The sequence below is a fragment of the Bombus vosnesenskii genome, unplaced genomic scaffold (genome assembly GCF_011952255.1).
Source record: "Bombus vosnesenskii isolate JDL3184/JDL3185 unplaced genomic scaffold, Bvos_JDL3184-5_v1.1 scf7180000015073, whole genome shotgun sequence".
Lineage (NCBI taxonomy): Eukaryota > Metazoa > Arthropoda > Insecta > Hymenoptera > Apidae > Bombus > Bombus vosnesenskii.
In genome coordinates, this window is record NW_022883808.1 from 9,263 (window position 1) to 23,683 (window position 14,421).

The 14,421-nt window shown below is 33.5% G+C and overlaps 1 long non-coding RNA gene across 1 annotated transcript; it reads right to left on the reverse strand.

Moving 5' to 3' along the window:
- Nucleotides 1-1,067: 1,067 nt before the first annotated feature.
- Nucleotides 1,068-14,421, reverse strand: LOC117240917. The gene is made up of 3 exons (XR_004494822.1): nt 14,285-14,421; nt 1,733-1,864; nt 1,068-1,108 (listed from the first exon to the last, which is right to left on the reverse strand). It is a non-coding gene; the product is annotated as an uncharacterized LOC117240917 (long non-coding RNA).

The window sequence follows — 14,421 nt, forward strand, 5'->3', positions numbered from 1 at the left end:
GTTTGTGGATATTATGTTGAAATTAGATAATAAAGTTATAGATTTACCCGTTTTAAGGGATTGTTCAGGCGCCGTTAATTCACTGGATATGTCGCCCTGAAGCAGGATGTTTAAATTTTAGATCATATATTGTACTGATAGGAAGTATTTTATCGATACAATTATGAGTTTATTTGATTAAAATATCTAACGTAGTGTCTAGTCACCAAACGAATTAGTAGATCAGCCGTGAACAATGACAGTAATTTGTATAATAACAAAGGATAAGCCAAATATAGCAGAATGACTCATCGGCTAGCGGGAGGTTGTGTCTAATTATCAAAAGCGAAAGAAATATGAAAGATCCTAGTTTGTAGGACTTGTTGACAATCAATGTCAACAATTTTTTCGTTTGGTCCATAGAATGTTTTGAGTGGGCTGTATTTCTAAATAAATCTTATATATTTGTTTCAAGAAATGATAGCTTGTTTGTGAGCGGTATCTTTAGACAGGTTGTTGAAAACTGAATGTTAATTCGGATTTTATATTTTCAATAACTTCGCATGAGTATTTTAGTCAAATCTAGCACGAATCGAACAGGTGAAAACAATCTATACGGCGTTCGTGCTGAGGTGGTATGGTGATAGGTGCGTAAGAAACTACTCTTGGTGTTTTTAACGAACAATAGTTTATTTAGAACTAATCAACAATCAGAGTTAACAATTAACAATTAACAATTAACAATTACACTTAACAGACAACTGGTAACAACTAACAAATAACGATAGACACCGAGAGATCATTCGACGCGTTGCTATGCAAATAGTACCGAGGAGTTACACATTTAATGGCGTAAGACAGACTGCCTGTGCTTTTGTTTCGGATCGCGCAGATTCTTCCCTTCGTAGCCCATCGATATCCCCCACTAGCGTGCATTCATTAGATGTGCCGCCAGTGCTGGCACGTGTATGCTCTTCCGAGAATTCGGCGGAAAGAGTGTGAAGATATCGATGGTACATTGGGCACGTCGGTGTTGCGCTTTGGCGGCGTCGCGCTTTGCATCCGGAGCCGTCGAAAAGTTCCGTGGCCCGTGCCGCCACAGTGCTTGGCAGGTTTTTATTTTGTTTACCTAGTGGATCGGTATGATAGAGTTCGAGACATGTGGAAAGTACGGCTTCCAAGCAAGCAGGGGCTGATTCAGCGCATTAAAATAAGAAGAAAATTTCGTATAAACGTTTTCGAGTAGACGCTTGCTTTGTGTCACAGTACTTTCTTACCTATCTTTAGAGAAATTACTCGAATCGACCAGTTCCAGTTTCTACGGAAACGCGAATGCGTCGCGTCATAGATCGTCCATCTTGTTCGAACAGCTTACACGAATTTGTCGAAAATTTTGATCGTCACGTCAACTAACGTTTTATAAGTAAGAGATTTTAAACGTCCCCGTATTTAATAATCGAACGGATTCGGATCCGAAGAGCGTATTGGTCCGGAAATAAGGCCAGCACGATTTATCTATTTTCCAAGAAATCGTTCATCTGTGTAATGTTTAGCATCGCAAAATAAGCTATAAGCGGAACGTATGGTCATTAGGCATATTATGTTATATAAAATTTTCTTCTTATTTCAGTATTCAGAATCAACCTCTGTCATATTTTCCACCTGTTCTGATTCACCTTGTATAATATATAAGAATGATAATTGCAAATATATTTGTATAATAGCTCTATGATAAGCGCTTAATAATACATACAGTGAACTTGTACAGAGTAACGTTTGCTGACTGTCGGAGGCACATTGTTGCTGTCTATGCAAAGACAAGTGCCCATTTCTTGTCGAAGAACTCCAGTCAATTCTAGCGTTTCACCCACATAAGTTTTCAACGCTGAAACCTGAAAATATATAGTCGTTATTTTTTAGCTTTGCCTCTATTTGATCTTCATCTTATCTGCTTACGCGCTTAATAATAGAACTAGGTTTGGTCTACGTAAAAAGTAACTTCTTTTTATTAAGACTCATATTTATTAAGATTTAATAAGATACAATTTATTAAGATACATGTAACGAAAGGCAGGAAGTAGTAACATTTTACGTGAATTTGCATGGATCGAATGTGCTGATGTGCTTACGAATAAGAGAGTATTGATCGATAATTATTAAAGCCAATTGTTTGTGACATGGAAATAAGCAAAAGTCATTTTTAAGTTTAAAGATCTTTAGTTTAGTATTGAAATGTGTTTAATGTATTTTAGCAAAAGTAGATAAAATAGGAATATTAAAAAGTTGTGTTTTGAAGACAAAATTTGACAAAAATGATGCATATACAAATGCTATCTGTGGTCATTAATATATTTTTTCGTTATCGACAGAACATTTTCCCTTGATTTTATTGACATATTGGATTAATCACTTCTTTAAGTTACTCCTTGTTGAAACAACATCAAAATCGTATATTGTTTCATGCTAAAAAATCTACTAAATCCATTGACAGTGAAACGATATTTCGTATACGGTTCTTACAAGAATTATTATTATTTAAGACTTAGGAAAACGTATATACAGTAGCCACGCACACTGTGCGTATTTCTGGCGCGCGTTTCCGTTCAGTGACAGTACTTCGGCGGACTGGATTGCCGGAGCGAAAGGGTTAAAAAAATACGATAAAATCACATGTAGCTCTCTATTTGTCTAGTCGCTTTTGTAGCAGTATCACTATGTCCTCTGACATACTTGAGGTTTCTTACAATTCACAAATTAAATGAACAACTGTGCAAGCGAAATCGCTGCTGTAGAATCCCCGCTTCTGTAGAATCAGTCGTATGGATTTCAAAATTTAGTGTGTCGCCGGGATTAGCGTTATCCAAAGTACGCCACAGGAATAGAACATAAAGATATTTCTCAAAATTTGTTATTGCTGGTATGATATTGCTGAAATACAAGGCTGCCTAATGTCGTCAAAACATTCAGTTCTTTTTCGGTCAGTCACTTTTCGCGTGTGTCACGACCGGCATACTTCAAATCCGACGGACTGACGATAGAGATAAAGATGTGGCGGCACTCGGCGACAATGTATATCGCTGAAATGCCTAATGAACCATCAACATCCCAACGGTCCTTCCACCGAAGGTTCTAGAAGAAAGAGCACGTGGCAACGATCGCGGGCGCCTAGCAAATGCATGGACGGTGGGGATGTTGAGGGATGACAAAAGAAAGTAATCGGATCCGATCGAAAGTAAAATCATAAGAGTCAGTCTTAGGAAGTCACACCTAGAGTTCGGAAGTAGATTGTAAAGTGTATTGATGTTAGAAAAAAATAAAGTTTTCTTTTTTTATTTTTTTACCTCAAATTCCTTTTTTATTTTGTTATTTTACGTGACACGTGCTTTGTATTGCTCTGTCGAATTTGAAAGTTTCTATTACGATAGCGGATGGTGCGAAAGACGCAAGTTTCTAGTATTTTAGAGATGTCTGAACGTCAGCTGCGTGATTATGTAACAAAAAATGGAGATATCCATTGAAATATTTTAACACGCAAGAGATTTCATGTTAAGACAATACACGCAAAGTAAACACACACGAATATAATAGTATATCCCTTTAGATGTCATTCGATTTTTGTGTCATTCATTTTTTCCCCGATATATTTGAGCGATTCGAGATAAACAGGATACACTTCTAAACAATTCCTCTCAAAAGTGGCAGGAATTAATATTTTTTCTACTGAAAACAAATAACTCTGGAAATATTGAAAATGTAAAAGAATAGGAAGCTTAAAATCCGTTCACTTGTCGATGCAATGAGCAGAACAATACATATTTGCGATAATAAGAAGAATATCTCTAATGATACTGTAGTATCGGGGAGAAGGGCCCAAGAAACGTCGAGCTAACTACAGACAATGTCGCGAGAGCCGAGGCGCTGTCGGCTCCATCAATGCATTACCGGGTCCTTCAAGTAAATAGCCTTGCCGAAAATACCTACGTGACTCTGGCTACGAGCGTCTGCAGAACACGCGTGCGGTGGGCCTAGCAAAAGACAATAGAGTGCTACAACGGCCAGAGAGTCAGTCGAGAAGCAGGGTGCGAGTTGAGCGGACACGGAGTGTGAGTCGGCGTGCGACGATATTGTAATCGGTCCTTTTGTTATTGAATATCACTTATTAAAATACACTAAACTTTGAACTCTACCATCATCACTTGTCCTTACTCTAAGAAACCATCAGTTACTACAATACTTTTAATACATCAAAAGGCAAATATTATAAAAAGATTCGACGCGCTCTTTGAATACAGCTACTATCAAGATGTATAAACATCAGTACACATAATTAGCCTAGATCGTGTCGAAGTAGTAAGTACGTATGTACTTTTGACGAATTTTTAAATTCAAAATTCTTTTGAAATCACTTTTAAAATACAGTTATTCTTAGAATATGATTTAAAATATAATCTTCTTTTTACTTTTTGCGTAATTTATTACGTAAATCATTACTAAAGAAAGTTACTTTCCAGTTGTGTTATAAAGTAATCCACTTTGTATACAGGTATGTAATAAATTGCCAGAAACTTTGATGAGAACGAACTTTTTATTAAAAAAAGTGACATCTTTCATGTATGATTTTCTCTTCAATCTAATATTTGCTTGGTAGTAGTATATGAAATATTTTTGAGCTAAAAGTAAGTAATAAATATTTGGTAGGTTTATATGCGGAATGCATAAATAATTGTTATGAGTATGGAAAGTATTACATTTTTCTGTCTAAATCGTTTCGGTTCAATTTGGAAAATCTTATTCTGCGTGTGCAATTAATACCAGCAGCATGTCAACTCTAAAGTTTCATATCACGAAAAGAGTTTATGCAAAAGACGAATAAGAGTTAAGTTTGACATCGAGTAAAGAAAACCCAATTTGAAATTGATCTAACAGTGTTTTTCTAAATTATTTCTAGGTATTGTTCAATTTGTTCTTTTCTCAATATTGTTGGATTTAATTAACGCAGCGTCATATTTACGCTAATATCTGCTTGTTAAGCATAATTTTAATATATAATAACATGATCTATAACTCTTTACAATTTATATTTTATCGTGGCATATGTTTTAGAATATTCTCCGGCTTCTTGTAATTTTTATTCATACCTATTCCACGTGTATCATGTTCTCTTTATTAATTTGAAACGTTTTACACGCACAGGTGTACGCGAGTACTATCAATTACACGTACATACAGAACTTCCTCAAGCTAATATTATCAACTCTAGAGCTATTAATAAATGTTCTTAAAGGGGATACTTCTTCACGACATGTAGTTTAATAGTTTATTAACACATTGACTGCCACGCGTGTTTTCAAAAAAATCTGCGTCAGGCCACGCGTACAGCAGTACCAAGCGTTCTCTGCTAGGTGCTCCCATCGATATTTTAGTAATGCGAATCGCTCAAGTGGTGGTCTCAAGAATGATCTTTCGTTTCGCTTGTTCGCTACATTAAAACCGCTAGCTGTTGTCGAATATAACGAAGGAAAGTGTGGTATAGATTATTCCGATCAAATGGTTTCTTATGCCACCACAATTAGAAAAGGAATCAAATGGTACAGAAAACTTGGCATTCAATTCCTTCTGGGAATTTCTGTTGTAAACGCTTTGACGGTTTACAAAATTGCAACAAGGAAAAATATAAATATTGGAATATTGTTATTCTATAAATTTATTATTATTATGTTATTTTTATTTATTATTATATTATTTTATTGTTATTATTATTATTTATTATTATATACTGTTATTTTATAAATTCAGAAAGATAGTTATATCCACTGTATATACTACGTACATATATGTATAAAATATATGATTTTTTAGGAATATCTCTCTACTTTAAACTGCTACTAGCAAAGATACTTTGCAAGTAGCATTCTTATATGTTGGATTACAAGCTATTTCAATTAGCCTTGTAGTGAATATACTGTACAATATTTGTAATTTTAGCGAATGTCGTGATATTGTTCTGTAGGAGTACCAAAACATAGTTATCTTCTATTAGCAAATAAAATTCTATTTTTGATGAAATTTAGTAAAAAATATTAAAGTATCCGAGGAACAATTTCTTTTGCCTGCAAAAGTCACTTTGAGCAGGTGAAATCGCATCCTCAAGATTTTGATTAACTTGTGATGATCCGAGATACAGTAAAACTTTGCATCGCTCTATTGAAAAATATTTGTGCGCTAGGAATAAATCTCGAGTAAATAATGAGTTTACTATTTTAAAGATAAAACGTGTAACGGGCATTACATGTAAGAAATACAATGCGGGCAAAATAACAGCTCACTTAACATTTCTGTTAATTTCTAAATACATAGGATTTTTCACCAGATATTAGCGCTTTTATTGGAACAAACAAATGAAAATGAACAATTCCGTGTAACATATTTCGGAGCCATATTGATCTGATATGTCAAACATATACATTGATATTTCGAAAATTAAAAATTATTTTCTGGAGTTGACATGTTGTTTTTCAGGTAAGTAAAATGTTTTTTAATGTATACTATATCTAATTTATTAAGTGTAATTACCAGTTATTTTCCCCACTTTTATAATTTCCTTTGTACATTATATACATTATAATCTAAAACGTATTTGTTCAACGTATTTGTCGTCCAATACCGATGATTTAGTCATAGACCGAATTTCTTTTACCTGTAAGTTCAATATTTTGGCAACTGAGACTAAATTAGAAGGTGTCCGTTTAATTTTTCTTCTACCTTTTCCCATAGAAAAATGTTTGAAAGTCCAAAACAGAAAAGAGAGAAATGGTCAGAGGAGAACATGAATGGGGCTTCGAAGCTACTCTTCAAAAATAAAATGGCCCAAAGACAGGTCACTGAAGCTTTCAATGTTTCAAAAACGACGAATGTGAAGTCTGGGCACACGTCGAATGCGCAGATCAAGAAAATATTAAGTATTTTCCATACGATATACATAAAAATCAAATTTGAATAAGAATATGTATACTGACATCTAGAGGACTTTTTAAAACATTATTAACCATTTAGAGCAAAAGATCGAATAATTAAATAATTGATCGGTACTGGACGACAATTTTTCGTTTCCTACAAATTCCGACATTACTATTCTTGCACATTGTCAATTCGTCAATTCGTATTATTGAATTTCATAAAATTAATTTTCCTACATTTATCAAGTTCCATTTGTGCTATAAAGTCACTTTGTAAATTTTCATTTTTACCAACTCTAGCACAAGGTACTGTGCGACTCTCCCCTGCATCTTATTTTGTATGTGATTCGAAATCCAAATTATTCGATATTTTTCATACCAAACTACGATAAAGATTCTTAACAACTTCTGCAAGATTACCTATACTAGCATTTATGACGTTCCTGTCTCACAAGATCAATAACCAAGCCTTTTCCTCGATTCTTTTTCTCTGATGAAACGTTAAATAGTTTTCTTCCTTCTTTCTGTCCGGGTGAATTTTATCTTTTTCGTAGGTCATTGATATCTGGTCGCTTTTTTAAATTACTTTTTCCGTAGTTTTCATGTCGCAATAAAGAGATTAAAAAATGCTGGATCAAAATTCTTAATGCTTTTCTCACCCACTCCGTACTGTTCATCTTTCTGTTCATGTTCAAAATAGCGAATAGAGGTACATATAGAGGCGAATACTTCTGTGTTTAGTCTATTGACACCCCCTCCCTCTCGGCCCTTGATAAGGTTGACTCGTGTTAGATTACAATATCAGTTTGCCTAACAATCAGAACTACATGGAATTTTGGGGATATACAGGCTGAGTCTTCAACAGCAAACCACCTGAATAATTCTTTCAATTTTTTGAGACGCAGGGAAATGTTTGAAACAAAAGTTGTTTGGTTTCGAGGAGGCTATTACGCGATGGAAAAAGTTTTTCTCAGATGGACGCGTTTACGAGTTTTAAAGAACACTTTAATAGGCTTCGTTTTTTTTAAGTGTAGCCGTGTAGTTTTGAATACCTATTTGTCCCATTGTTGCTCTTTTGAAGACGGATTTAAATATCGCGATCATTTAAGGTCACTCAAGGTCATAAAACGTAGTAAAATAGTCCAATCGAACGTAATGTTTCAATATTCCGAAACAAAGGAAAATGGATTTACCATTTTCAAGATAAGCGGCCCGTTTATAAAACACCATTAAACTAGGAGACGCAATCAATTGGAGAAAAGATAAATTTTCTGTGACTACTTATCGTACTCGAATTCGACTCTACATCTTCGTTACTTTGTCGAAATTGCTATATACAATAATTATTAATTATGAATAACGAAAGAAATCCTTAACCGAAAAATACTTCGTTATTCAGTATTCGTTGTTTAATATAATTATAAAACACCAATCAATAATAACACAGGTACTTCACAGTGAGATATTTGAATTATTCATCTAATATAAAGAATAAGAATTTTGGAACAAAAATTAAACGGTTAGTACAAACATTCGATAATTGCACGAAAATGTCCTCTACGTAGTTACACAGCCGTCGTGTCCACTTTGAGAAGGGCAGATTTCCCTGAGGTATTGCGGAAGTTTGGCAGTCCATTGCGATCGAGCAGTGTAACATGATACAATATTATCAGTTATCGCTAAGACAATGTATCCCAGTAATCATACAAAACTGAAAATTGCCTTCTTTTAGGCTTTTTAAAATTAAATTTCCACTAACGCATTTGTAAGATTTCCCCGACTAAAATAAGATCAAACATGATATAATATGAATAATATTTAATTATCAATTATTAAGTAAGCAAATATGTTCCAAATTTTATCGTGTTTGGTGTCATTTTAACCAGTAAAACGCAAGAAACATATTAGCAAAAATTTCATTGATCAAAAATCCCAAATAAGAATCTTTCAACTTATCGCCAGCCTTTAACGAGGCTCTCTTTCTCTTTCATTCGCGTTGTCAATTTTGAGGAATAGAGTCTCCATAATTGTAACGTTTCAGTCCCGATTTTTGTGCAATTATCGAATGTAATTATTAAAATTGTATACACGACATATTACAAACATTGAATCGAATTTTCTTCTGCAAAACGTTATCGAACACGAAAAAACGAACACGAATAATCGAATCGAAAAGTACTAAACGATCGGCTGTTGGATAAGTGTTTACTAAGAATCTGACTAAGTACACTCTCTTAAATGCAAATGACTCATTGAACTTTTTGATATTAACTTTTTAATGAACGGCAATCCTCGAATAAAATCTTACTCAAACTGATAACATTAACAAAATATTTAAAAAATGTCAAAATCGGCGGTATCTCCTTTTTTTGTAAATGTTTACCGGCTATTGAATCCATTGATTCTCGATTGCCTTATCTGTTTGCTTGTGTATATCTTTTATATATACATAGATGGATACACAAATAAGTTTCGTCTATGGCGAGATCAATTTAGCCACCTGAGTAACCAGCTATCTTTCGAATCAACAGATACAATACCGATACAATGATACGACATGCGATGTACATACTCGAAACGTTACAGATTGAATCAATGAATTAATGAATTAATGAAGAGTAGCTGCTAATCATTGGTAGGATACACGCTTGTTAAAGATCGAAGATGTCCCTGAATTAATTGGCTTTGAAATTAAAAGGTTAGGTATGTGGGAGATTTTGCGTTTGAGGAAAATTATTCGAAGATAGCAATATGGTTGATGATACGGAAGTGTAGGGGTAATAGGGTGAATGCAACGAGCAATGTATAATAAAAAATTGATAATTGGTAATAATGTATAAATAATTCGTAACGATTAAGAATAGAAGCAGATAGTAATATTTAATTAGAACCCATGTTTTTTGTTTCAACTTCCAATTTATGTTCCTTTGATAGCAAAAACTAAAATAGAATTGATTATAATAAATTTTGAATATAGAGATTGAAAATTGAAATGGTTTATCAATTGGGCTGATTTCAAACTAATCTCGTAAAAAAGTTGTAAAGAGGGGAAATATAGCTTTAAGAAATACGCAATTAGTCGAGTGTGTACGGTACGTGCCAATAACAAGACAAGCTTTTGACTTTTGGAGAAGTCGACTGTAACAAAAATATATTATATTATATTATATATTATAGCTATAATTTTAGCAGATACTGTTTATCTATTTCGTTTTGCGTGTATTAACGTCCTCATGGTGTATCGTATAGTAATTAATGCATCAGATTATATACATATTGGTGTTTGTAGGTAACACGTTATACAGAGTGGAGAAGCAGCATCAAATTGTCACGATTGCAAAATAAAATGAGTGAACGGCTGGTGAACGAGCAAAATACTCGTACAATAACAAGTGAATGTAAAGGGAGCTCTAAATTCCAAGAAATTCCATTTTATCAGCCGAACAAAATGTATAATCTGATAATGTTTTGAGGATAGTAAGTTAGGCAGGCGAAAAAAACAGGTGTTAACGATCAAGTATAACAGATACACAGTAGTAAATATTCAACAATTTTTCTACCGTAATGTATTTATACACAAATCTGCGTACTTTGTATCAAAGTTTCTGTTGAAAATGACAACGTGAGTTCGTGCTCGCCATCCATATGCAGATGCGTTAGTGATAAGAAATAGTAACTAGAGGATGATGCTAGTTACAATCGATAAATTTAATCGATAGGCTTAAGATGCTTTTTTGTTTTTATCCCTAGTTTTTGTAAGCGTGTGCAATAAAGGCTTTTTTTGGCTCAGAACGGTGTAATAGATTTATCCATTCAATAAAATAATAACTACTCTGATCTTACATCTGAGTATAGAAATAACAACAGTTTCGATACACATATTTTTATGTACAGCATGTATAAAAAGTGTCAGGGCGTATAAGTGTCCACTAGCGTGATTTCGGAGGATCGGAGCCTCTGGATCTATTGATTCATGCAAAATTTTGTAAAAATTGACGTTTGCTGGCACCGTATGCTACTTAGCACGAGGATCAAATGGAACTTTACTGGGAAAGTATATTTGGATACCATGATGTGCAAGATATTATTCTTGTATATGTAGGATTTGTATACATTTTAATCAATTTACTTTTTTTAATCAATTTAATCCTCATTTTATCAATAAATCCAATTATTTTGCCATCTATCTCTATTACCGACTATCGAATTGTTCGTTGTTCCAAAAATGTGTTGCGCGCAATACTGGGCACTATTAAATAAATTTTCATTTAAATAATTGTTTAAATGTTAAAAGACAGAAATAAATTATTTGCAATTTCAACAAGTTTAAATATATTATTTAAAATAATGAAATTAATTGTTATTTACAAATTTTATTTTCTATTATTCTAAAAGAAAGCTAATAAAATCAGAATCTTTGTTTGAAAGTCTTTTTTCACACAGTAGATAATTCTGTAATAATGTGAAATCACACTGATTGCTCCATTCTCTTTATCACGGGCTATCCCACCTGCTAACGAAAACTTGTTGTTTTCTCGTTAATGTCACATTGCTTACTTTCTACCTGACTGCGAAATATAAACTTGTTGCGAATAATCTCGATGTAAGACCCAATGGAATTTCAACGTCATTTCTCCAGAAAACGGTTCAATTGCGACTCATAGCTTATTTTGAAAAGTTGGCAAGTTGGTCCTCACGATGAGTAGACGTTTGTAAAACTGTATCATCTAGAGTTGTAGAATTAAGGTGGTCCGGTCAAATAAGTGTATTTTTTATATACTCTGTACATATACAGGCTTTTCCAGAATAATTCCATACCGCCAGACAGGATAAGACGTCAAACAAGAAAAAAAAAACATTTTTCTTTTCTTCAGCTTATTTTTGCGCGTAAACTTTTTGTATTTAAAGCTAAGGTTTGAAATAGTTGTCGATACTCTGTCACACTGAACGTATTTCATTGTAAGCTAGCTCAAGCAGAAACAAAGCCTTATACAAGAAAACTTCATCCTCTTCCTTTGACTTACTTTTGCATACAGAAAAATCTGCAGTCTAAGTGTGCTATCCTGAGATTCCTTGATTATACATATCTTTTCTAAATTTTTCGTTTCTGTTAACAAAACTACCATAAATGATAAAGTGCAGGTATTTCTAAAGGGAAAAAATGTAAGGAAACTAAAATTAACGCCCAAACACCCAAAATTTCAACATTAACCCGCCATATATATATTGTTAAATATGTAAATTCGCACGTTCGTGGGGAGACGCGATCTCGAGGAAGTGCGCCAACGGGAGTCGTAAATTCCCGTTACGATTGACTAATCGACGCCACGAATCGTTCAATCCCTTATTTCTTTTGGGATAATAAGGGTAGTTAACCTGAAGAGAACGCTGCTATTAACAGGTTATTATATATGTCGGAGATGAAAGGAAAACCGGAGCCTTCCCTCTGCAATTTTGAGGAAGCCTTCTAATGCTTTAGCCTAGATTTTATCATAACTGTAATTAAGCAATTGTCATTTGTAATTGTTTGACATTTGTGAAAGCGAAAGTGGGTTCGAGGTGACAACTGGTCGCCGAACGTAGCCACGGTCACGGGATAAACGTTTTGCCTGACGAAGGTGTGGATCGGTTGTATTGTTCTCCCTAGAAATCACATAGAATTGTACTTTAGAGATGCTGATATAATGGAACACACGTTGTATTAGGAATCAATCTCCAGACAGAAACAGGTCGTCCCATATAACGTAATACGTTATAACGTCATCCCATATAACGTAATAAGTTATAACGTCATACCATATAACATAATACGTTATACCGTCATACCATATAACGTATTACGTTATAACGTTATAACGTTATAACATATAACGTAATACGTTATGAAGTTATATCATGTAAAGTAATACGTTATAACGTTATACCATATATCGTTACATATGTCACGACCGGCATACTTCAAATCCGACGGACTGACGATAGAGATAAAGCACTCGGCGACAATGTATATCGCTGAAGTGCCTAATGAACCATCAACATCCCAACGGTCCTTCCACCGAAAGTTCTAGAAGAAAGAGCACGTGGCAACGATCGCGGACGCCTAGCAAATGCATGGACGGTGGGGATGTTGAGGGATGACAAAAGAAAGTAATCGGATCCGATCGAGAGTAAAATCATAAGAGTCAGTCTTAGAAAGTCACGCCTAGAGTTCGGAAGTAGATTGTAAAGTGTATTGATGTTAGAAAAAAAATAAAGTTTTCTTTTTTTATTTTTTACCTCAAATTCCTTTTTTATTTTGTTATTTTACGTGACACATACATCGACACTCTGTGTTACCACAGATTTTATACGAAATAGTGAAATTGGAAATCGAATACTGTATTCAGAGTTAAAATATAATGCTATATGGAAATGAAATAGCACTTCAAAGACTTGATAGATTTCGTTAATAAAATAAAGCAAAATAAATCTTTAATTCACTCACTACGAATTTATGGCATTGATTAAAATCAATGAATGTAGAGTTACTTCCGATTAAGGGTACAACTGTTATAAATTAAGAGCATAATTACATTGAATTAATGGGAAAATGTTGTTATAAATTATTGGTATAACTGTTAAGAATTAATGATGTAATTGTTTTAGATTAATGGCTTAAATGTTATAAATTAATGGCTTAAATGTATAAAATAATAGTTCAAATATTGTAAATTAATGGCTAAGATGTTGTAAATTAATAGCCTAAATGTTATAAATTAATAACTTAAATGTATAAAATAACAGTTCAAATGTTGTAAATTAATGACTTAGATGTTGTAAATTAATAACTTAAATGTTATAAATTAATAGCACAAATGTTGTTGAGAATTGTGGATCTTTGAAGTCGAAATAATGTTATAAGAACACTAAATTTATACTGAGGATTAATTTTAAAATAGTAATATATTTATTTCATGGACGATTTCTTATATATTCATCGATACACACTTGCACGCGTCTCAGCACTTTCTTCTATACCCGACTGTTAACCGACTGGACAGTTTACATTCATCTGTTTTCGAGACGCCGCGCACACACATACATCCACACGCTGATGTTCACATACAAGTATCTCTACTACACATTTAACCCAGTCCAACACAGAAAATTATACATATCTCAACAAATGTTATAAATTAATAGTTTAGACGTTATAAATTAATTGCTTATATGTTATATATTAATGGCTTAAATGTTATAAATTAATAGCTTAAATATTATAAATTAATTTCTCAAGTATTGTAAATTAATGGCTTAGACGTTATAAATTACTAGTTACAATGTTGTTATTTGATATTTTTTTTATTTACCTTATATTTAAATTCTTCTTGGATGTTCACTGTCCGGAATTTCAGGCACGAAAGAGCTCGCGCGCGACTTCCGCGTTCCTTATATATCTTGACAAGGTGTCGAGATGTCAATCAAACGTTAACGATCTCTTGACATA